Below are 26,569 nucleotides of genomic sequence, written 5' to 3'. Positions count from 1 at the left end.
GTTCTTTCCCTAATGGGAATCCCCGAGCACATTCTTGTATTACTAACTCGGCTCCATGAGGGTAACTATGGAAATCACATATTGCAAAGCAAGCACTGAAGTTAAAGCAAACAATGGGGGTCTTAATAAAGGACTTTACCCTCTCACATACTAGACCAGTACGCCCAGCAATCCGGATATATGAAACCAAGGCAGTAAGTTCAGCCCTTTACGGAGCTGAACTTTGGGGCTATGCCAAAGCCCAAGAACTAAAGGTCTCTAAAAATAATTTCTTATGAAATCTAGTGTCCCTCCCGCCAAGTACTCCATTGTTTCCCCTTTTTAAAGACCTAGGTATGAAACACATTAACCACAAAGCCCGTCTACGTCCCCTCTTCTACTGGCGGCGTCTTTGGACCACCCCAGAGCTTGCCTCCTTTACTATAGCCCTACAGGTCATCTTAGAAGCTGACCACTCTCATGGTATCCCCTGGTTCAGACACATCAATGGGCTACTTTACTCTCTTGGGCTTAGAGGACTTTAGGATTCCGCATCCACTAATACCTTCCCTTCAAAAAGTGATCTTGAAAAATTGTACTGGCATATGGTAGACTCTGAAGACATAAGGGTTGCTCTTCACTCTACACTATCATGTGACTTCACCAACCTAAAAGAGATGTGCAATTATGAGTCTTTCTGGGACATAATCACGGTGCCAAGAGAAAGGAAGTTGTACTTCCAGTTCCGTATTGGCACGCTGCCATTAAGACTATTTACTAGTCGCTGGTCACATGACGAAACAACTATCTGTCTAGCTTAGAAAGCACCCATTGAAAACCTCCCTCACGTCCTATTTGTCTGCCCTGCATACACTGCCTCACGCAGGAAATGGCTGGCCCTGGCTTGTAGACTGCTGAGAGTCCGCAGGTCCGACTTAGCCATATGCTAGTGATTGCTGTTGCCAAATTCCGTGGGGTAAGTTAGATTGTCAGAGGGAAACTTCTTACTGTATAATGGTTTTAGCAAGAATGCATAAACTTACTCTGGAAGTGTATTTAATTTTATTATTTTATCTAATCACATGTATTGTATATATTTTATTTAATTCTGTGTAATTATTTAATGTTGCTGTGCTTTTGTGGCTCTTGTAGCCGAATTAAAGTTCTTTTGACTGACCGACATGGCTGATTGTAGAGCATAGCATAGGTAGTGCATCTATAGTTGCACTGCTGAGGTGCCCAGGGTCATTTTAAAGGCAGACCTGCCTTGCTGGCTGCTTTTTAGCTAAAGTTATATGCAAATTCGACTTTTGAATTAAAAGTACTTCCAAAGTCTTAAAAACGTCCTTATTTTTACATATGTCACCCCTAAGGTGTGCCCTCTGTGCCTCTAGGCTTGGGTGGCATGTAACTATGCCCAGGGACCTTATAAAAATTGTTTATAAGCCCTGGTGAGGTAAAATAGCCACATTTGTTTTTTCCTCACTGTAGTGAATGTCCTCCATAGGCTATAGTGGGGAGACTATATTTTAATTCACAAAGACCCCCTAAGTGCCAGATACCATGAATTTAGAATCAAAATTATTTTTATAATAAATCTCACAACATACAATTGTTGAATTTAATATAACCAGTTCAGGTAAAAGAGTTTTAAAACTGTGCCTGAAAGTTGCCATCTTCATCCCTGTAGTGCCCTTCTCTGATTGGCCACCCTCTGGTAGCCTGGACAGTCTGCCTTGATGAGGTGTGAAGTGGCCTGGGCTGAACACAAAGGATGTGCCTGGGTGAGGAGATCTGCCTCAGGGAGAGCGGCCAAACTGGTCTTCAAAGGCAGGGAAGGACATTTGGAGTAGTTCAGCACCTCTCTCACATCCTGCAACCCCAGACAATTAAGTGCCCTCTTGATTAGATTAGGAGAGGGCAGAGGAGGGGTGTGTTTAGGATTTTTAGCCACACTATTGGATGGGCTCAGCCAGATCTTACCTCCAAAAATCACTTTCAGCCATGTTGAGTTTTTGAAGAATGTTGCTCCCTGGGATTGATTTTTGTCACACTTCCCAGGAAGTGGTGATCAAAGGGGGACAGCGCCTGCCTGTGATTGGATACCTAGGACCCCTCTGCTTTCCACACAGGAACAAGGATAAATATGGCAGAGCTGCACCCACAACTCAGATCCCTACAAAGAACAAGACAAAGAAGAAGAAGTACTGCCCTGCTGGACCCTTGACCTGCACCTGGACACTGCACTCTGAAGAACTGCACCAGCTGCACACTTTGGCTTCACCACTAAAAGGACTTTGCCTGTTTTCTACTGCTTGAAGAAGGGACTCCCTGTTTGCTAGAGGTACAAATGAGCTGTCCAGAGTCCCCTGTATCAAGTCCTCCAAGCAGAGCACAGCTGACCAGTGTCCAGTGGCCATTTGAGGATTCTGACCAGGTGTATTCTGGGAACTGTAGTCCCAACTCCCAAGGAGTAACTCAGAGCTTCTGGAACCTTGGATCAGGTTATGGACACTCCAAGGACCCAAAATTGACCTCTGAAGAAGATACAGAAGTTTGGAGATGTTTGGAGCAACTCCATAAGTTGAAGAGGTTTATTGCAGGAGTTGTAGTCCCAGACCCCAGGAGGCAAACCGGAACCTCTGAACCCTTGTCTTTTACTGTGGACCACTTTCCTTAATCAAGAAACACTTCTGAAAGTTAGTGTGACAGTGTTACCTCATGGGTGGCCTGAAGTCTAGACTTTGTCCCTTTTCCAGTGTGACCTTTTTTAACCCTTTGAGCGCTAGTTGCTTTAATGCCTTAGAAAACATTCATTCTTGAAAAATTCATATCTCATGTTCCCCTTATCCGATCTTAATCATGTTGGTGTCATTTTAAAGATGAAAATATAATCTAGTTTTCTAAATTGGTGTTAGAATTTTATTGCATTATGTGTTTTACTTATTTTCTGTTTTGTGATTGTGTAATACTTTACACACTTGTCTCTTAAGTTAATCCTTGTCGCTCATTGTCAAGCTACCAAGGGTTGAGCTTGGTTTAATTTATTGAGACATAACTGGAGGTTAGTGGCCTGTTGCTAAGTGTAGGTACCTACCTGGCCTTACCAATAATCCACTTTCTAACACTGCATATATCCCCTACCCATATCCTCTCAGGGCTTACACCCACCAATGTCCATTATACCACTCAGGCGCATATTAATAATGCCTTTCAGGAACATTACGCCGAGCTTTAGGGACCTTTCACCGATATGGATACCTTTCTAAATGCTTTGCAGTTGCCCCAGGTCCCAGCACATCGTAAAGTACATTTGGTAGCCCCTTCTATCACAAGATAAACTCCAACACACTATCAGTGAATTTACCCATAATAAAATGCACATGCTGAATTGGTTATCCATCAAAGTTTACGCCACCTTCACTCCCCAATGACTTCCATACCTGGGAAACCCCTTTAAGGCTTCTCTTGAAATAGGGTTTCTCCCACCATCTACATGGCAGGCCCTCGTCTCTTCCTTGCTTAAACCTGGAAATAACCCAAAGGACATGTTCTCCTATAGAACTTTACCCTTATTAACTACTGAATACTAGATACTGAGTAAGGTGCTGGTGATACGATTACTCCCTTTGATCCCTAAGTTAATCCATGCCGATCAATGTGGATTTATTCCACACCATTGTGCCTCACTGAATATCAGACACCTGCACTTGGCCACAGGTACAGGTGTCTAAAGCCCACTACCCTGCAGCAGGCTGTTTCTCCCTTGATCGTGAGCAAGTATTCAACATGTTTGGATATGATTATATGTTTGCAACACTAGTCAGATTTGGTATTCCCACCACCTTTATCAGGTGGGTCAAACTTTTGTATACCAACCCTACTGCAAAAGTGAAAACAGGTTCGCATATATCATATCCATTTTCAACATAATGTGGTACTAGGCAAGGATGCCCTTTATCCCTGTACATATTTGTGTTGGCTATGCACCTTCTGGTACAGAGCATCAAGCAGAAGGCAGATGAATGTTTAGGTATGCACGTCTATGGAACTACCACAGACATGGCAACTTAAATAAAGCCATCATCTTGCTTCAATCACAAATTCATTTCTGGATAATGCGTCCCCTCTTGGTGGCTGGCCATCTACCATTATCCAAAATGGTTTTTGTTACACTGTTTTACCCATAATCGTCCCCACTGGCTTTTGGAGACTACTTCATTATTATTGGTTTTGATATGGAGCACAGAACGGTGTAGAGTTAGTCTCTCTAAAGTGCAGCTGCCAGCTGGGGAGGGAGGGCTGGGTGCCCCAGGCCTCAAGGCTTACTGTTTCGCAGGACAACTGTAATTGGTGTCCTATTGGTTGGCAGGCCTTCACTTAACTGAGATTGGCTATACACAACAGATGTTGCAGCTTGGCACACTGCTGCTGGGTGTGGCATGACCCCCTCACCTACCGTTATTGCTCAACAATGAGCTCACATAATGGAAATATGCTCTTAAATACGCCAACCCCCCCGCATTATGCCCCTAAAATACCATTATGAGGCCTACCCACACCTGTAGGCCTACTCCTGTCGGTCAGACAGGATCCCTGGGTAACAGCAGGAATTACATTGATGAGGGCATGATCGCAGTGGGTGTGTTGATGTCTCATCAAGATTTTACGCAGACTCATGGTTTGTCTAATTCCCTTCTCTTGACACATGCCAATATCTCCTATTCTATTCATATGCATTGGGTGCAGCTTAGGCTGGAATCAGAGATTCACTCCTTTGTTCAGGCTGTATATGAAATAGGTACTGGCAGACATTTTGTTAAATGGTTAAATAAAGGCTTGCTTATGCACCTACACACTTCATTAACACCTCTGCGAGCCTGCTGGGAAGATAATGTGGGTCGAGTTCTACCTGATAAGAAATGGCACTTACTCCTTGAATACACCAGCCTGTAACTTGCGGTTTAAAGTAATTTAATTTTCCCTCCTGTACAGGGCCCATTTTGTGCCATTGAAACTTCATAACATTTTTCCTGCTGCTTCTCTGAGCTATCCCAAATGCCAGATGGAGTCTGCTGATTTATTACGCATGCTTTGGTTGTTTCCCTCCTTGACGCTTGTGAGAAGGTAGCCTCTTTCTAGCATTGTTACCCCCACTTTTGGCCTGTTTGTGAGTGTATGTCAGGGTGTTTGTCACTGTTTTCACTGTCTCACTGGGATCCTGATAGCCAGGCCTCAGTGCTCATAGTGAAAACACCATGTTTTCAGTATGGTTGTTATGTGTCACTGGGATCCTGCTGGTCAGGACCCCAGTGCTCATAGGTTTGTGGCCTATATGTATGTGTCACTGGGACCCTGTCACACAGGGCCCCAGTGCTCATAGGTGTGCATGTATATGTTCCCTGTGTGGTGCCTAACTGTCTCACTGAGGCTCTGCTAACCAGAACCTCAGTGGTTATGCTCTCTCATTACTTTCAAATTGTCACTGACAGGCTAGTGACCATTTTTACCAATTTACATTGGCTTACTGGAACACCCTTATAATTCCCCAGTATATGGTACTGAGGTACCCAGGGTATTGGGGTTCCAGGAGATCCCTATGGGCTGCAGCATTTCTTTTGCCACCCAAAGGGAGCTCTGACAATTCTTACACAGGCCTGCCACTGCAGCCTGAGTGAAATAACGTCCACGTTATTTCACAGCCATTTTTACACTGCACTTAAGTAACTTATAAGTCACCTATATGTCTAACCTTTACCTGGTAAAGGTTAGGTGCAAAGTTTCTTAGTGTGAGGGCACCCTGGCACTAGCCAAGGTGCCCCCACATTGTTCAGAGCCAATTCACTGAACTTTGTGAGTGCGGGGACACCATTACACGCGTGCACTACATATAGGTCACTACCTATATGTAGCTTCACCATGGTAACTCCGAATATGGCCATGTAACATGTCTATGATCATGGAATTGCCCCCTCTATGCCATCCTGGCATTGTTGGTACAATTCCATGATCCCAGTGGTCTGTAGCACAGACCCTGGTACTGCCAGACTGCCCTTCCTGGGGTTTCACTGCAGCTGCTGCTGCTGCCAACCCCTCAGACAGGCAGCTGCCCTCCTGGGGTCCAGCCAGGCCTGGCCCAGGATGGCAGAACAAAGAACTTCCTCTGAGAGAGGGTGTGACACCCTCTCCCTTTGGAAAATGGTGTGAAGGCAGGGGAGGAGTAGCCTCCCCCAGCCTCTGGAAATGCTTTGTTGGGCACAGATGTGCCCAATTCTGCATAAGCCAGTCTACACCGGTTCAGGGACCCCTTAGCCCCTGCTCTGGCGCGAAACTGGACAAAGGAAAGGGGAGTGACCACTCCCCTGACCTGCACCTCCCCTGGGAGGTGTCCAGAGCTCCTCCAGTGTGCTCCAGACCTCTGCCATCTTGGAAACAGAGGTGCTGCTGGCACACTGGACTGCTCTGAGTGGCCAGTGCCACCAGGTGACGTCAGAGACTCCTGCTGATAGGCTCCTTCAGGTGTTAGTAGCCTTTCCTCTCTCCTAGGTAGCCAAACCCTCTTTTCTGGCTATTTAGGGTCTCTGTCTCTGGGGAAACTTTAGATAACGAATGCATGAGCTCAGCCGAGTTCCTCTGCATCTCTCTCTTCACCTTCTGATAAGGAATCGACCGCTGACCACGCTGGAAGCCTGCAAACCTGCAACATAGTAGCAAAGACGACTACTGCAACTCTGTAACGCTGATCCTGCCGCCTTCTCGACTGTTTTCCTGCTTGTGCATGCTGTGGGGGTAGCCTGCCTCCTCTCTGCACCAGAAGCTCCGAAGAAATCTCCCGTGGGTCGACGGAATCTTCCCCCTGCAACCGCAGGCACCAAAAAGCTGCATTACCGGTCCCTTGGGTCTCCTCTCAGCACAACGAGCGAGGTCCCTCGAATCCAGCGACGCTGTCCAAGTGACCGCCACAGTCCAGTGACTCTTCAGCCCAAGTTTGGTGGAGGTAAGTCCTTGCCTCACCTCGCTGGGCTGCATTGCTGGGAACCGCGACTTTGCAGCTACTCCGGCCCCTGTGCACTTCCGGCGGAAATCCTTTGTGCACAGCCAAGCCTGGGTCCACGGCACTCTAACCTGCATTGCACGACTTTCTAAGTTGGTCTCCGGCGACGTGGGACTCCTTTGTGGAACTTCGGCGAGCACCGTTTCACGCATCCTCGTAGTGCCTGTTTCTGGCACTTTTCCGGGTGCTACCTGCTTCAGTGAGGGCTCTTTGTCTTGCTCGACGTCCCCTCTCTCTTCAGGTCCAATTTGCGACCTCCTGGTCCCTCCTGGGCCCCAGCAGCGTCCAAAAACGCCAAACGCACGATTTGCGTGTAGCAAGGCTTATTGGCGTCCTTCCGGCGGGAAAACACTTCTGCACGACTTTCCAAAGCAAGGGGGATCCGTCCACCAAAGGGAAAGTCTCTAGCCCTTTTCGTTCCTGCAGAAACCTCAGCTTCTTCTGTCCAGTCGAAGCTTCTTTGCACCCGCAGCTGGCATTTCCTGGGCATCTGCCCGTCTCCGACTTGCTTGTGACTTTTGGACTTGGTCCCCTTGTTCCACAGGTACCCTAGATTGGAAATCCACAGTTGTTGCATTGCTGGTTTGTGTCTTTCCTGCATTATTCCTCTAACACGACTCTTTTGTCCTTAGGGGAACTTTAGTGCTCTTTGCACTCACTTTTCAGGGTCTTGGGGAGGGTTATTTTTCTAACTCTCACTATTTTCTAATAGTCCCAGCGACCCTCTACAAGGTCACATAGGTTTGGGGTCCATTCGTGGTTCGCATTCCACTTCTGGAGTATATGGTTTGTGTTGCCCCTATCCCTATGTTTCCCCATTGCATCCTATTGTAACTATACATTGTTTGCACTGTTTTCTAAGACTATACTGCATATTTTTGCTATTGTGTATATATATCTTGTGTATATTTCCTATCCTCTCACTGAGGGTACACCCTAAGATACTTTGGCATATTGTCATAAAAATAAAGTACCTTTATTTTTAGTATAACTGTGTATTGTGTTTTCTTATGATATTGTGCATATGACACTAGGTGGTACTGTAGTAGCTTCACACGTCTCCTAGTTCAGCCTAAGCTGCTCTGCTAAGCTACCATTATCTATCAGCCTAAGCTGCTAGACACCCTATACACTAATAAGGGATAACTGGGCCTGGTGCAAGGTGCAAGTACTCCTTGGTACTCACTACAAGCCAGTCCAGCCTCCTACATTGGTTGTGCAGTGGTGGGATAAGTGCTTGAGACTACTTACCACTCTTGTCATTGTACTTTTCATAAGAGAAAAATATACAAAACAAGGTCAGTGTATATACACATAGCCAAAAAGTTTTGCATTTCCTCTTTTCACTCTTTTCTAAGTGCTGAAAAGTACTTCTAAACTTTCAAAAAGTTCTTAAAAGTTTAAAAAGTTTTTTTTCTGTCTTTCCAAAAAGTTCTGAAAACTTTTTTCTCTTTTTCTATCACTTTAACTCTCTCTAAAAAATGTCTGGCACAGGAAAAAATTTTGAACTGTCCAAACTTGCATATGATCACCTTAGCTGGAAAGGAGCAAGGAGTCTCTGCATAGAGAGAGGTTTGAGTGTAGGGAAGAATCCTTCCTTAGAACTGTTAATTAATATGCTTAGAGTACAGGATAAGGCCATAAGTGCCCAATCTGTAGAAAACGTAGCTAATGGTTCTCAATCTGATCCAGGGACTCCCCCAGGAAAAGGTTCAGGAAAGAAACTCCTCAGCCTGCCCATTACTAGACAGTCTAGCATAGTTGGTACAGAGGTTGAATCACATCATACTGATGATGTGCTCTCACATTATGCTGGTAGCCAAGCTGTTAGGGTGCCCTCTGTAAGGGACAGGTCTCCTTCTGTTCATTCCCATCATACCTCTGTATCTAGAAATGTCCCTCCCACCCACCCTGATGACAGATTGTTAGAAAGGGAGCTCAATAGATTGAGAGTGGAACAAACCAGACTGAAGCTCAAGAAGCAACAGCTGGATTTGGATAGACAGTCTTTAGAAATAGAGAGGGAAAGACAGAAGTTGGGTTTAGATACCCATGGTGGCAGCAGCAGTATTCCCCATAGTCATCCTGCAAAAGAGCATGATTCCAGGAATCTGCACAAGATAGTTCCCCCTTATAAGGAGGGGGATGACATTAACAAGTGGTTTGCTGCACTTGAGAGGGCCTGTGCTGTACAGGATGTCCCTCAAAAGCAGTGGGCTGCTATCCTATGGCTATCATTTAGTGGAAAAGGTAGGGATAGGCTCCTTACAGTGAAAGAAAATGATGCCAATAATTTCCAAGTTCTTAAGAATGCACTCCTGGATGGTTATGGCTTAACCACTGAACAGTACAGGATAAAGTTCAGAGAGACCAAAAAGGAGTCTTCACAAGACTGGGTTGATTTCATTGACCATTCAGTGAAGGCCTTGGAGGGGTGGTTACATGGCAGTAAAGTTACTGATTATGAAAGCCTGTATAACACAATCCTGAGAGAGCATATACTTAATAATTGTGTGTCTGATTTGTTGCACCAGTACCTGGTAGACTCTGATCTGACCTCTCCCCAAGAATTGGGAAAGAAGGCAGACAAATGGGTCAGAACAAGGGTGAACAGAAAAGTTCATACAGGGGGTGACAAAGATGGCAATAAGAAGAAAGATGGTGAAAAATCTCAAGATAAGCATGGGGATAAGGGTAAAACCAAAGATCCCACTTCAAATCTTAAACACTCTTCAGAGGGTGGGGATAAAACAAATTCTTCCTCTTCTTCTCAACCTGCACACATTAAAAAGCCTTGGTGCTTTGTGTGTAAAAACAGAGGCCATAGGCCAGGGGATAAGTCCTGTCCAGGTAAACCCCCTGAGCCTACCACCACTAATACATCAAGCTCTAGTGCCCCTAGCAGTAGTGGTACTAGTGGTGGGACTGCTGGCAACAGTCAAGCAAAGGGTGTAGTTGGGTTCACTTATGGGTCCATAGTGGAAACTGATGTAATCAGTCCCAAGACAGTTTCTGTCACACCTAGTGGCACTGGCCTTGCCACACTGGCTGCTTGTCCCCTTACAATGGATAAGTACAGGCAGACAGTTTCAATAAATGGTGTTGAGGCCTTGGCCTACAGGGACACAGGTGCCAGTTTCACTTTGGTGACTGAAAACCTAGTGCCTCCTGAACAACACATCATTGGACAACAGTATAAGATTATTGATGTCCATAACTCCACTAAGTTTCTTCCCTTAGCTATAATTCAGTTTAGTTGGGGTGGAGTTACTGGCCCTAAGCAGGTGGTGGTATCACCTAGCTTACCTGTAGACTGTCTCTTAGGTAATGACCTAGAGGCCTCAGGTTGGGCTGATGTAGAGTTTTATGCCCATGCAGCCATGCTGGGCATCCCTGAGGAATTGTTCCCTCTCATTTCAAGTGAAATGAAAAAGCAAAGGAGAGAAGGCCTGAAAACTCAGGATCCCTCTCCATCAACAGGTAAAAAGGGTATCACAGTATCCCCTAACCACCCTACCATTCAGGATACTATTCCTGTGGTGGGAGAAACCTCTCCTGGGGTGGCACCTGTTCCAAGGGAATCATCAGCTAGCAAAGCTGGACTCCCTGAGGTGGAAGTACCTCTCTGTGGGATAACTAACATTGGTGAGAAAAAGAGCACCATTATAGTTAACATGGAGCATCCCTCCAACCCTCCCAGAGAAACTTTAGTGCAGAAACTCTGCACTGCCTCACAACACTTAGGACAGCATCCCTGCCCTAGTGTGGAGCTGATAGGACAGCATCCCTGCCCTGCTCCAACTCAAGAGAAACAGCATCCCTGTTCTCTCTTCCAGCCAGATGGACAAAGTTTTTGCCCAGCTATGGCTTTTCTGAGACAGCATCCCTGTCTGGCATTTCCATCACTACAAATAGGTTCAGTGGACAATTCCCACTGCTCTAAACTAAAACTTACTGATAGAAACTCTGAAAATACATCTTCACATTGTTGCCTAGCTAAAAAACTTCAAACAGGGTGGTTTACATCCCCACAGGGAAGTAACCATATAGTGGATGATAAAGGGAGTAACCAGTCTATTGCAGAGCTACTCTCTACTTATCACCACTTAGACAATAAAGTCTCAACTGGCCAAGGTTAGCCTTATTGTCCTTCGTTTGGGGGGGGGTGTGTGAGAAGGTAGCCTCTTTCTAGCCTTGTTACCCCCACTTTTGGCCTGTTTGTGAGTGTATGTCAGGGTGTTTGTCACTGTTTTCACTGTCTCACTGGGATCCTGATAGCCAGGCCTCAGTGCTCATAGTGAAAACACCATGTTTTCAGTATGGTTGTTATGTGTCACTGGGATCCTGCTGGTCAGGACCCCAGTGCTCATAGGTTTGTGGCCTATATGTATGTGTCACTGGGACCCTGTCACACAGGGCCCCAGTGCTCATAGGTGTGCATGTATATGTTCCCTGTGTGGTGCCTAACTGTCTCACTGAGGCTCTGCTAACCAGAACCTCAGTGGTTATGCTCTCTCATTACTTTCAAATTGTCACTGACAGGCTAGTGACCATTTTTACCAATTTACATTGGCTTACTGGAACACCCTTATAATTCCCTAGTATATGGTACTGAGGTACCCAGGGTATTGGGGTTCCAGGAGATCCCTATGGGCTGCAGCATTTCTTTTGCCACCCATAGGGAGCTCTGACAATTCTTACACAGGCCTGCCACTGCAGCCTGAGTGAAATAACGTCCACGTTATTTCACAGCCATTTTTACACTGCACTTAAGTAACTTATAAGTCACCTATATGTCTAACCTTTACCTGGTAAAGGTTAGGTGCAAAGTTACTTAGTGTGAGGGCACCCTGGCACTAGCCAAGGTGCCCCCACATTGTTCAGAGCCAATTCACTGAACTTTGTGAGTGCGGGGACACCATTACACGCGTGCACTACATATAGGTCACTACCTATATGTAGCTTCACCATGGTAACTCCGAATATGGCCATGTAACATGTCTATGATCATGGAATTGCCCCCTCTATGCCATCCTGGCATTGTTGGTACAATTCCATGATCCCAGTGGTCTGTAGCACAGACCCTGGTACTGCCAGACTGCCCTTCCTGGGGTTTCACTGCAGCTGCTGCCAACCCCTCAGACAGGCAGCTGCCCTCCTGGGGTCCAGCCAGGCCTGGCCCAGGATGGCAGAACAAAGAACTTCCTCTGAGAGAGGGTGTGACACCCTCTCCCTTTGGAAAATGGTGTGAAGGCAGGGGAGGAGTAGCCTCCCCCAGCCTCTGGAAATGCTTTGTTGGGCACAGATGTGCCCAATTCTGCATAAGCCAGTCTACACCGGTTCAGGGACCCCTTAGCCCCTGCTCTGGCGCGAAACTGGACAAAGGAAAGGGGAGTGACCACTCCCCTGACCTGCACCTCTCCTGGGAGGTGTCCAGAGCTCCTCCAGTGTGCTCCAGACCTCTGCCATCTTGGAAACAGAGGTGCTGCTGGCACACTGGACTGCTCTGAGTGGCCAGTGCCACCAGGTGACGTCAGAGACTCCTGCTGATAGGCTCCTTCAGGTGTTAGTAGCCTTTCCTCTCTCCTAGGTAGCCAAACCCTCTTTTCTGGCTATTTAGGGTCTCTGTCTCTGGGGAAACTTTAGATAACGAATGCATGAGCTCAGCCGAGTTCCTCTGCATCTCTCTCTTCACCTTCTGATAAGGAATCGACCGCTGACCACGCTGGAAGCCTGCAAACCTGCAACATAGTAGCAAAGACGACTACTGCAACTCTGTAACGCTGATCCTGCCGCCTTCTCGACTGTTTTCCTGCTTGTGCATGCTGTGGGGGTAGCCTGCCTCCTCTCTGCACCAGAAGCTCCGAAGAAATCTCCCGTGGGTCGACGGAATCTTCCCCCTGCAACCGCAGGCACCAAAAAGCTGCATTACCGGTCCCTTGGGTCTCCTCTCAGCACGACGAGCGAGGTCCCTTGAATCCAGCGACGCTGTCCAAGTGACCCCCACAGTCCAGTGACTCTTCAGCCCAAGTTTGGTGGAGGTAAGTCCTTGCCTCACCTCGCTGGGCTGCATTGCTGGGAACCGCGACTTTGCAGCTACTCCGGCCCCTGTGCACTTCCGGCGGAAATCCTTTGTGCACAGCCAAGCCTGGGTCCACGGCACTCTAACCTGCATTGCACGACTTTCTAAGTTGGTCTCCGGCGACGTGGGACTCCTTTGTGGAACTTCGGCGAGCACCGTTTCACGCATCCTCGTAGTGCCTGTTTCTGGCACTTTTCCGGGTGCTACCTGCTTCAGTGAGGGCTCTTTGTCTTGCTCGACGTCCCCTCTCTCTTCAGGTCCAATTTGCGACCTCCTGGTCCCTCCTGGGCCCCAGCAGCGTCCAAAAACGCCAAACGTACGATTTGCGTGTAGCAAGGCTTGTTGGCGTCCTTCCGGCGGGAAAACACTTCTGCACGACTCTCCAAGGCGAGAGGGATCCGTCCACCAAAGGGAAAGTCTCTAGCCCTTTTCGTTCCTGCAGAAACCTCAGCTTCTTCTGTCCAGTCGAAGCTTCTTTGCACCCGCAGCTGGCATTTCCTGGGCATCTGCCCATCTCCGACTTGCTTGTGACTTTTGGACTTGGTCCCCTTGTTCCACAGGTACCCTAGATTGGAAATCCACAGTTGTTGCATTGCTGGTTTGTGTCTTTCCTGCATTATTCCTCTAACACGACTCTTTTGTCCTTAGGGGAACTTTAGTGCACTTTGCACTCACTTTTCAGGGTCTTGGGGAGGGTTATTTTTCTAACTCTCACTATTTTCTAATAGTCCCAGTGACCCTCTACAAGGTCACATAGGTTTGGGGTCCATTCGTGGTTCGCATTCCACTTCTGGAGTATATGGTTTGTGTTGCCCCTATCCCTATGTTTCCCCTTTGCATCCTATTGTAACTATACATTGTTTGCACTGTTTTCTAAGACTATACTGCATATTTTTGCTATTGTGTATATATATCTTGTGTATATTTCCTATCCTCTCACTGAGGGTACACCCTAAGATACTTTGGCATATTGTCATAAAAATAAAGTACCTTTATTTTTAGTATAACTGTGTATTGTGTTTTCTTATGATATTGTGCATATGACACTAGGTGGTACTGTAGTAGCTTCACACGTCTCCTAGTTCAGCCTAAGCTGCTCTGCTAAGCTACCATTATCTATCAGCCTAAGCTGCTAGACACCCTATACACTAATAAGGGATAACTGGGCCTGGTGCAAGGTGCAAGTACCCCTTGGTACTCACTACAAGCCAGTCCAGCCTCCTACAACGCTCTACTGGGCAGATGTCAATACTGCCCTTTCTGCACTTGCTGGGGTTAACCTATGGAATAATGTAGAACACTGTCTCCTGGGTTTGTGTCCATGCCTCAAGAATTCTAGAACCGTGATGAGCTGTGTGGACTTGGAACTTCTCTTAGCCAAGCGTCAGATCACTAGATATTGGAAGTCCCCTAGGGTTCACCTCTTGTCTGGCTGGGGGATGAGGTTATACACTGGGATATAGCCGAAGGTCATGCCTTAGACAGAGAAGAATATCCTGGTCTCCGGTAACAGCTGATTGCCTTAAAGTGGATGACCTGTTGGAAAGTCCCAGGTGGATGATGGATACAAGTGGCATTAGGGGCAGATTTAAGAGCCCCTAGCACCACCTTAGCGCCACTTAGAGCAGGCATTAAAAGGGGGCATCACATTATTTATAATGAGCCCCTATTTACTCTGCAGGAGTAGCGCCAAATGTTTTACAAATGTGTACAAATTATTTACATTTTTCTTCCCTCTCATTACTAGGCAGTATTAACTCCTTCCCTTTTGCTTCATTTGCTCACTAGATTTTGATGTACATTGATCTCCTTTTTCTTTGCTTCAGCCTCCATAGCCTGCCAAACAATATCACATTTAATAGTCTGTTTCTGGCAGGCTACATGGCAAAACAGTTTGCTAAAGACGCAAAAAAGAGTTCAGCTAGGAAACTGGAAACAACTTGTGTATTGCATCCTTTACAGGAAAGTAGGAGTATGGTAGGTGCAGTCATTCTAAAAGGATAGCTATGAGAAATGTAGCTTGTGCAGCCAATCTACACAGCTCTTCAGCAGCCTACACATTGTTTGTTTCAATTGGCATATACAACCTCTCCCCAGGTACTCACTGATTAAGAAGATACCCCCTTATATACATTAGGCACTTTTTTCTGCTTAAGTAAGCGGACCATTGTGTTATCAAAAACAAGTAGAGCTACACAGTACAAGCTTCCTCAAGGGTGCAAATGTTACCAAAGGCAGTAATAACAGCATCCTTTGTGCAATTATATTTTTTCCTTGCATTCCACACAGTTATTGCTCCATTTTTCTTCCAATGTAAACAATTTTTGTTTTACTCCTTTATATATTGTGTGGCATCGAACTTCTGTTTTCATAGCTTCTGTGTTCCCTTTTCTCCCTATAAAAGACATAATAATCAAAACAGTATAAAGTTACATACTGATCAGTAATTGATAACAATGATACATCACTACATTCTCTTAAGATTCCTACATTTTTCTGCCACAGTCATATTTATTTGTATTATACCACTAACGTCATGTTCCTTTCTGGAAAACTAGATGCATTTCAAAATCAAAAATGAAAAGTTTTCTTTTCATTTTTTCAGCGCAGGCAGTGGTCTGTGGGACCACTGCCTGGTCTGAAAAAATATTTTCGCTACCATTCACAAAGGGGAAGGCATTTGAAACTGGTTCTAACTGCGATTGTTTTGTGACCTCATTCACATTCACAAAACAATCATACATACCATCTGGATTCGATATTATGAAGGGATGCCCTTGTCACACCCCTTCCTAATACCGAATCGCAAAACCCAAACTGTGAATCGGTAACAAGTTATTGAGTCTCAGTTGGGGCTTTGTACATCCCAAATAGCATTTTTCAAGTCGCAAAAAGGCCGATTCGCCGTTTGCAACTTGAAAACTGCTTCGTACATCTGGCCCTTGATTTTTTCTTACTTTAACCAGTCTATGCCTCTCCCTGCTTCTGAATAAATGTCTGGGGTGGGTGAAAGCTGTACTTTTTGCATCCCCCCTAGACAGTCGCACATAAAGGAAGTTGGGGTGTGACATTTACATACTGATGGTCCATCACCATGCTGATGGGCCTTCCTGGGATGATAGGAGGGAAACTTTCACCTGAATAGGACTTCACATTGCTGAATTTGTGGCTCAAGATTGATGCATAATTACCAGCTCCAGCACATTTCCTTCATTTCGGGGCTCACTGATGAGGTATCAACTCTATTGCAGATGGTTTGACTCTGTACTTCTAGAATACTGCTTCGATGACTGTGCGGCTCAACAACGATGCATCCCCCAGTCTCTGGGGTTTGGAACCGACACATCACCTTTGCATTGCCTCCTCGACATCGACGCTGTCCTTGATCCTAAGTACTTTTTAGCAAGCCCTGCATGGGTCCTGTAGCCGGCCTGCCTCCATCGTGGTCGGCCTGAACTTTGGATTTACCCCGTTTTAAGCGCAACCTCAAGTAACTGTTTAGCTCTATTGATTTCTGTATTGCAGTTTATTCTTTAAAAATTCACATGTTGAGTTCTACTTATTGGATTTTGTAGTTCTTGGCCTTGTCTTACTCAGATAAATATTCCTTATTTTTCTGATCTTGTGTGGAGTATTTTTGTGATGTTTTCACTGTGTTACTCTAATTTAAGTGTTGCACAAATACTTTATACATTGCCTCTTAAGTTAAGCCTGACTGCTCTGTGCCAAGCTATCAAGGGGTGAGCACAGGTTAATATAGGCAGTGTATCTGACTTACCCTGACCAGGATTGTAGATGCTATTTAGACGGGGTGCATACCTTTGCCAACTAGAGACCTAATTTCTAACAAACACATTCCTCTCTACACACCTTTCCTAACAGTGAGCTCAGTATTTCACTCTAGAAATAGCAATATCTCCACTCAAACATCTCATGGGGTAAAGTATGTGCTCAGTAAGGTTCATAAAACAATAAGCCTTGTCTTAACAGATTACAGATGCTTTGTTTTATAATTTCAGAAACACTGCCTCTTTTACTTACCATTACATGCAGATTGAACATTTCATATTTTAACACAATATCCAAGACTAGGTGACAGGTTCGGCTTTAGCGCTGGCGGTGCACTGTGTGACAGTGTTTGTTGGCGCCACCCAGTGATTACCTCTGCCACAAATTCCCTCACTACCATCCTTTAACAGTGTCCCTCAAGACTCCTTACCACTCTCTCAGACGCATTTAATTAGATTTATAGCACCACTCATACTAGTGTAGGGTGTAAGAGCACTTTACATTACACACACATTCCACAGATACAATTATTTATACTGTGTAAATCAGTTTATAGGAAATGTTATATCAGACAGAGGACTACAAGGTGTATGAGTCACGTTTTCCATACTGGTAGGCAGTATAGTATAGTTTATTAGTGCTCGATCTGGAGAAGCACAAATTAAGAATTTAAAATGTTTATCCATAGTTTGGGGTTGTCTTTATAATTTCTACCCAAATATACCCTTTTTGCAACATTAGGATAATGAAAGACACAGAAAAAAACAAAAGCGCTCTAATCTATACCTTGTAGTTTACACAAAGCCCTCTGATGACAGTTTCTAGCCCATTGTTCCATGTTAAGATTTTAACTTATAAAGTGCAAGTAACTAAAGTATCTCCCCAGCAAAAGCAGTAATCCAATGACCTATTTAAATTTACATTCTGTGCAGCAGGTATATTAACCCTCTGCCCTGCCTTGCGATGAGTTAAAACATCCACTAGACAAAACTCTAGCTCTATCCAGAAGGCCCATCAATCACTGGAGTTATCGTGGCATTTTAACTGTTGAAAATTGGTGGAGGCAAGGAACACGGAAGCAGGTGCTTTTAAAACCAGAACATGGTGTCCCCACCCGAAGTCAACATCTGGTGGGGTGGCAGCAGTCGCTCCGCCCTAGAGCCGGCCCTGCTTGGTGATATCTCTCCACATTCTAACATCTACCCCTTAAAACATATATTAATAAACATGTACCTCTGCAAACATTTTGTGACTCACTAAGCCTTTTATGGAATATATTTACCAACAGTAATGCACTTACAGACACTTCAACAAAGTTCATAAAGTATATTTCTAATTACTTGCACTTAGAGCAGGTGCTTATATGCACCAGAAGAGAATGTCTCAGTTACAAATTCAGTCACTTCTGTTGAGCACAACTCCAACAGGCTTCCTTCTCCTCCAAACCACCAAGAACAATCTGAGCTATCCCTGCTTTTGCACCCACAGTACATAATTTCTTCAACCTTAGAATAAGAATGGTTACTGTTGGTTGAGCCTTAGCCCTTTTTTTACTTCCCCCACACGATCTCGCAAGACTCTCCCGGGATCGGAAAACACCTTGTGGCAGTCCCAGTCATGTTCCAGGCGAGTCTCATAGGATGCACACAAGATTGAACGTCCCCCATGAATATGAACCATCTACTCATCACAGTACTTATCTCTCATGCACTTTTGTCTCCAAAAAAGCACCACAGTATGTATTCAAACCTATGGTGTATGGAGAACTCATCTACTCCTTTTTATTATTTGCGATCCCGTGAGATTGTAAAGATTAGTTAAAAACAATATACATTTATTTTCTTCAGTGTAGGTATTCCTTAGACATTGCCTCTCTAAATCTTGGGGGCAGCATACCTTTCTACTGTCCCCCGTTGCCACTTTGGTACCCCCATGGTGCAAGGATGCCTGAATTGCCAGCATGATTGTTTTTGTTCAGGAAGGGACCCCATTCCTCCACAAAAACAATCACAAGTCGTGTTTTCCTCCTTCTATGTTTGCTACAGATTGCAGTACACATAGAAAGAGGAAAAAACAGGGATAAATAATGTTATTTCTTCGCGTTGTCTCACCACTACGCCACCATCCATGGAATGCCCCTTTCACACAGAGCAATGTGTGAAAGGGGGCCATATGTACAGAGTCATGTAAAGTCACAAAAAACAAGGAAAAAGTCAGGCAGGAGGAAAGGCAAAAGGAGAGCGAGAAAGGATAGAAATATAAAATAAAGAGTTGTATTCATCGGTCGTAAAACCACACTAAATTCCCAATTTCATGTATTTTTTAACGCATATGTTTACCACTCTTGTCCTCTTTGGTCTTGCTGGATCTGTATGCGATGCCTGTAGTTGCCCCTATTCTCCACAAATCTAATTGTGACTGTTGCACAGACTTGTTTCACTGACACCGGGCTTTTCCTGCTCTGCAATGTCCTTCCCCTTCTGGAGAACCTCCTTCCAAGGAAACAAATTGCCTATTGTTTTCTGTCTTGGCACCCTAGAGCTTCTGTATCTCTTCTGAGTTGGTGGTATGTTATTTGGATGACATTCACTCTTGCTTCTAGGCGCTGTTCCACCCCGCCGCTAAAAGTAAGTTGTTCGGCTGAGTTAGCGCAGTTTTGCGTGAAAAAGTATTGCGTCGGCTAGCGCCATTCCAGGATGCCGGCCGGGTGCCATGTTTATGGAATGGTGCTAGCCGGCGCTAATGCCCTGTTAGCCTCCTTGGAAAGGACACTAACAGGGCTCGGGAGGCGTAGGGGGAACCGGGGATTGTGTGCCGAATTATGGTGCTACACCGTTTAGAGGCAAAAAAATTACCTCTAAGCAGTGTAGTGCCATTTTCTGGAGCACAACCCCCCTGGACATGGCTCCTGTCTTAGTAAAGACAGGAGTCATGCCCACCACATCAATGGCCATGCCCAGGGGACAAATGTCCCCTGGGCATGGCCATTGGGGCCAGCGCGTGCAGGGGGCCCCAAGTCAGGGCCCATGAGCAGTGTTGGGGAAAACAAAAATACTCACCCAGACTTACCTGGGATGGGTCCCCCTTCCTTAGGTGTCCTCCTGCTGTGGGTGGGGCTGGGTGGGGGTGTACCTGGGGCCAGGGAAGGACTTCTTTGCAATTTCCATGGTCTCTGACCATGGAAATATGCCTACAGGTCCCCTGACACCTGCCCATATCCAGGTGTTAAATAATGGTGCTAAGCAAGCTTAGCGCCATTATTTAAGGCCCCCGTCTCCCTGTGCTGGATTTTAGAATAGGGGATAAATATGGCACAAAGGCCATATCATCCTTTTCTGGACGGGAACGCCTACCTTGCATCTCATTGACACAAGGTAGGTTTTTCCCTCCAGAAAACAACGTTACCTCCATAACTTTGGCATAAAACGTATCTAGCGCCAAAGTATAAATATGGAGTTAGGTTTGCGATGAATTAGCATTTTAAAAAAATGACGCTAATTCAGTGCACACAGATTATAAATATGGGTCTCAGTGCATATAGTTTTGGTGTTTATATTCTAAAGTAAATTAGGGTTTGAATTGTAAAGTTGACCAAAGTAGTACTAACTAGCGGTATGTGCTATTTTGCACCACTTTTGCTCAAAGGGGCATTCCATTGATGGTACATGGGTAGTCCGATGCAACCATCCAGAGATTTTGATGCAAATGCCTATTTGCTAAGATTCATACAAAGGGATTTGTGCCAGAAACTAATATCTCCAGGAGGCAGGCGTAACCGTGGAGCAAGTTTTAAAACTCGCTACATTTGTCCAATTTTGCATGTGTGCCGCACTGTACATCACACATACCTAGTGGGAAAAGTATTAAAGCATAATTTTTTTTTTTACTTGTACGAACACCTTCCTGTATAATAACCTAGGCTTCATATAATGGACTTTGGTAGATGTGCAGTGTTGTGTGAAAGATTAATAAAGGTGCCCCAACATTCTTCCCTTGACTCTTCCAGTGCAGTAATAGCAAGCAGTCATGCGCTGTTTATTTTTAAAGATAGTACATCGTTTTACCACTTATGACATAACACTATTTAATTGATCTGTTCTGTATGCCTGCTGATTTCGTTTTTTGTCCCGTATGACTTTAGATTTGTCAAGATCGGGCTTATATTTCAAATGTATTAGGTGGCGACTTAGATACATAGGCCACTCCTCTTGTGGGGTTTTGTCAGATATGCTTCAGACCCAACCCATTTTACACCCTCCTCTGTGCATCTTTGTCATCTCACTTAAAGCAACTACCTGCACATTTCTGAATATTGGCTAAATCCACTAATGGACTACAATGTACTGTTTGAAGTCATGTGGGGTTAGCAGTGCTTTGGGCTGACAGAATTTACTTCCGTACTTAAGCGTCTCTTATACCATAACAATTTTTTTACATTTTATGACTGATCACACTGCAACAGCATCATCACGTACGTTTCAAAAAAGTCTGCTCCATAGCCATGTGTAAATACGATCCAGATAAACTCACTGTAAGAAAATAAAATGATGACATTAACAATTATTCCGTATATATTGTCATGCATGCAGTAAACTCAATGAAAATGCTCAGACTTCGGTACTGAATGTGTCAATGCACTCTTCAATCCATTGTATTTTGATCTGAACAGTTTCAGGTGCTGCTCACACAATGGAAAAGGAACAGGGTGAGTGGGGAGTGACCCCAAAAAATAAAAAAATAAAATTACAATTAAACTTACCTTTTTCCCGTGCTGCTCCTTCCGCTCTGCTCTCCTCCGTCTCGCTGTAAGCACAGACTCCCAGCCTGCCCTGAGGCCAACCCTGACGCTGCTCAAAGTGGAGTCAGGATTGGCTGGGAGCACCCAGCCAGGGTGCTCTGATGCAGACTGGGAGCCTGTGCAGGCTCTCTCCAGCCCGGCAACACAGTGCAATCCATTTGAGGGCGTCTCATTGGATACCAATGTGGTGGAGTATGTTGATAAGGATGCAGTGGGAGACGGTGTCAAAGGCAGCTGACAGGCCCAGGAGGATGAGGGCTGCTGTTTCGCCACAGTCCATGAGGACCCTGACGTCATCAGTGGCTGCAATCAGGGCTGTCTTTCATTCTGGATTGAGAGGGGTCAAGGAGGTTGTTGTGTTTTAGGTGTTTGGTGAGTTTCTGGTTGCTTGCCTTTCCAAGAAGCTTCCCTGGAAAGGGGAGCAGAGAGATGGGCCAGTAGTTTTTCAGTTCTCTTGGGTCAGCAGATGGTTTCTTTCGGAGGGGCCTCACTTCGGCATGTTTCCAGTTTTCAGGGAAGGAGGCTGTGATGATGCATATGTTTAGCAATATCTTGAGCTCATTGCTAATCTTCTTGCTCCCAACTATAAACATTTGGTGGGTACAGGGGTCTGTGGCTGCCCCAGAGTGTGCGGAGTTCATGATGGAGATTACAGCTTGATTTTGAGAGGGTCCCAACTGGTGAGAAGGTGTTTGAGGTTAGTGTTCATGGGTATGAGCAGGCTGATGCTGTTAGTGGTCAGGTGGTTTGGGTCTGAAGTTTTCGTAGATGGCTGAGATCTAGTCTTGGATCAAGTACACCAGGATTTTCACTGTTGTTAGGAGGGGGTGATGTTCCCGATGAACTTCAGGACTGAAGAACTTTGTCATGATGACAAAGAGCTCCTTCCTGCAGTTTGTGCTGGCTTCTATTTGGTCTGCTAGAGTGATCTTCATTGTTTCTTTCAGGAGGCGGTGTTACTAGTTGAGTGCTGTTGAGAAGGTGATATGGTCTCCTGTCTTTTTGTTGGTAAACCACTTCCTTTGTAATCGTCTGCAGGTGCGCTTGGTGGTCTTCAGGTCCTCGATGAGCCAGCTGGCCTTTCTGGCAGGTTCTTTGGGTTTGACTGGCTTGGCAGGGGTGATTGTGTCCGCACATTCTGTGATCCACTTGAAGAAGTTCTTCACTACCAGTTCTGGGTTGGGTGTTGTGTCTGGTAAGTGGGAGTTGAGAGCATTGCTCCACTGGTGTTCTGATATCTTTTTCCAGTTTCTGTGTGTGGAGGTGGTAGCATGTTGCCGGTGTTGGTTGTTTCTAAGATGGACAAGTGGACGCTGCAGTGTTTGGTCCAGGTGGGCTACGAAATGTGGTTGGACTTGACCCTGTTGCTGGACGTAGAAATGGGATTGAGCATGTGTCCTACAATGTGGCTGGGGTTGTTGACTGGTTGTTTGAGGCTGATGCTGCTCATGCTTTCCAGGGGGTCAGTTGTATTGGTATCATTGGGGTTGTTGAGGTGGACGTTCAGATCCCGTAGGAAGATAAAGTGCTCAGAGTTGGTGGCAATCGAGAGATGAGGTCAGGGATCGCACTGTAGAAGCTGGGGCATGGTCCCAGTGGTCTGTATGCGAGGGTGCCTCTGATGGTGCTTCTTCAGTCTGTGGGTAGTTGGAAAATTGGGGTTGAGTCCAGGGAGGTTGTGCAGTGGATGGTGTCCTTGTAGGTGATGGCAATTCCACCTCTCTGTCTGTTGATTCAGTCTCAATGTTTTATCTTGTGGCTTTTAGGTATGGTTATGGCAATGTCTGGTGCGGACATGGGGTTCAGCCAGGTCTCCGTGAGGAAGATAATGTCAGGGTGAGAGATGAGATTGTGTCCCAGATCTCTGTGGCTTTTCTGCAAAGCTATCATGCATTGAGCAGAATGCACTGGAGATGTGCTGTGGTGGTTTTGTTTGGTGTGCTGGACACTGTCGTGTCACTGGCGTTGTTGGTTGCTTCTGTGCTGCAGGTGAAGCAGCAGTGCTGGCAAGAGAACCTGGTGGGGTGTGGGGAGGTGCAGCAGCAGTTTTCAATGCTCCCAGGGTTTAGGGCTCTAATGTCTGCAGCAGTGTATGTGCGCAGGGCAGAAGAACCAGGGTTCCTGGCGCTGGGCATGGTCCAGGCGCAGATGAGCTCTGACATTCTTTCTTTAGGTGTGGCCTTCATTAAGTAGGTCCTGGGCGGGGTGCTGGAAGGCAGGAAGCAGGAGGTGGTGTAAGCGCCTAGCAGTGGGAAAAGCGGATGCCGATGTAGTGTCCTGCTGGACACGTTCTAGTGTTTTACCAGCCACTCGGCTGAGGGCTTGTCTTACATCTACACCCCACACCCACCCAACACAGGCATCATCAGTCAGGTTACCTTACCAATAAAAAGGGCTGGGCGCACGTGCCCAAGGCCAGTTACTAGCACCATGCCACTGTGTCTGCATCACGTTATTTTCTAGTATGAGGGCCTAGGGCCCCCAACACAACATTGGTGACGAGGGCGGTTGCCCACACGTACTCCTATGTCCCGCTGCAGCACCATGCGGTACCAGTATGCTGACTGCCACACCGCATTGCGTGGTCTGCTGCGACCACCACGAGATACTGCACAGCATTTCAGCCCTGCAGCTTGGTAAAGTGAAGGTGTTGCGGAGAGGGAGAAGTGTTTTCTTCGGCTCGCAATGTGAGGAGGTGTGCCGCCCTACCAATAGGAGCTGCCTGACATGAGCGAGAGCTGGCGGAGCTCCATGCAGCTGCCCCCTAGAAAGGAAAATGTAGGCTATGCTGGGAGAAGCAGAGGAGCATGCCCGCGAGTCACATGGTGCCAGCCCACGAAAGACTTAAACGAGGTCAGCCTGCTGCATGAGGAAGAACTTCAGAGAAACGCCTGCAGCGTTAATGAAAGCTGCTGCGACGTGGTTGATGTGATGGTGCTGTCGCACACCGAGTGGAAAATGGCCGGAGCTGCCCCCCTCACCCCTTGTCAGTGAAAGGCTGCAGCGGACGCTATAACAGAGCCCCATTGGTGCTATCGCACACCAGGGAACAAAACAATGCCCAGGGACATCCCCCCACCGCTCGTCCAAATAATCATGCCGGAAGCACAGCGTGCAGGAGGGCTGCTGTGGCCTCGTGTGAGGAGAGTAGTGCAAGGGTGCAGACACGCACCGCACTGAAGAAAAGAAAAGTGCCCGGGGACCGCCCCTCATCTAAAACCACATCGGATGCCAAGGGGGTGCTCGCAGCACAGGCCTGCGACGGCCTGCACCAACAAAGCTGACCCCCACCACAGCTTTATTCCCTCCACACTGAGAGGCTCAAATAAAAAATATATATACATATGTAAACTGCCCAGAGATTTCCCTTTTCCACGAGGCTTTGTCCTTTGGTTAACAAAAAAGAAAATAAAAGAGGACAGAAGAAAGATACAAAAGAAGAAAGAAAAGGAAAAAACATGTAAAGAAAACTTACCTGCAGCTTCTGCAGCCCCCTCCAGCCTCAGGGACTCCTTCTGGAAGTGGCTCCTGTTTGGACAAGCGAGGCCCAGTAGGAGGGAAGACTGTCTCTCCAGGTGAAAAAAAAGTGCACTAGTGGCATCTAGTGGCCAAAGTAGGTACTACATCCTTCTTTCTGCTTCAACAGGGAAACAAGCTGTGTTGCAAGACAAGTTTACAGCAACACCCCAGAGAGTGACTGTGCCTGACCAACAGCGTGCCCGCAGACTAAAACTGCGCAGAAAACAGAAACAGCGCATAAGATGGAAATGACGTGTATGACGCTGCACAGAGAAGGAGAAGACTGCAGCTGTCCCAGCCAAGCTGCAACGGGGAGAAATGGACGCCAGTGCCACTTGAGGCATGAAGAGAGCGCGCATGGCCTGCGCAGCCCCTGTCGGACGTCCGCCGCCACTGCCGAAAGGACGCCACATGCCCCAGCAGTGATGGACATCACTGCAAGACAGAAGAGGGATATGCCAGGCATCAACAGAAGACACCCAGAAGGAAAAGAAACAATGTCAGAGGTGCACAGAGAGCTGTACCACTGAAGCTGACAACACGGGCAGGATCCCGAGAAGATGGACAGAGCACGGACGGCACTGTCTTGAAGCGCCAGCACTGCCCTCAAGTGAAGAGCAGGCCGGAAAGGAAGCGACCCACCGTCACTGCCCTGCATTGGGCCAGAGTCTGATCAAGGAGTGTCCTCCTCCACACTGCCTCAAGACGGAGTCGGCAGTGACTCGCAACAGGCAAGAGGAGAGTCGCACACCCTGAGTGGCATGTTGCCACCACAGCAACACTGAGAAGACGCCTAGTCCTTGGACAGGACAGGACCTTTGAAAGGTCCACACAAAAGTAAGGGAGGTGGCCAGATGCCACAACAAAGGAGAAGAAAGCGTGGGGCAACAACACGCTGTGAAGAAGGAAGAGAGGAGATTGTGTGACAACACCTGTCACACTGCAACACCTGACGACCACAGGAGAACAAGAGCGTAAGATCACAGGATGGAGAGATGGAGGACTCATGCAACAAAGGAAGAGTGCACCCACAGACAAGACAGCCACCGGGGTGCAGTGACGTCACTGGAGACAGCTCAGTGAGAGTACCAAATGTAAGATGCCAGGCATGAACCACGTACACTGCACAGTGCGACTGTCCAAGCCACCCGTCACCGGCTGCTTGAAGAAGATGGCACCACTGCTAGCATCTGCACCTGAGGAAAAGAAAGACTGCACTAGCTATAGTGAAGTCCCTCCAGTCACCCTCACTCCAGCAACATCACTCGTCATCCAGGTCTCCGAATGGCAAGCACTATCATTGCCATGTGCATCACGGTATCCATCAAAGGAGCAGTTAAACAACCAG

The sequence above is a fragment of the Pleurodeles waltl genome, chromosome 7, assembly GCF_031143425.1.
Source record: "Pleurodeles waltl isolate 20211129_DDA chromosome 7, aPleWal1.hap1.20221129, whole genome shotgun sequence".
NCBI lineage: Eukaryota > Metazoa > Chordata > Amphibia > Caudata > Salamandridae > Pleurodeles > Pleurodeles waltl.
Note: the sequence above shows the minus strand (reverse complement) of the source record.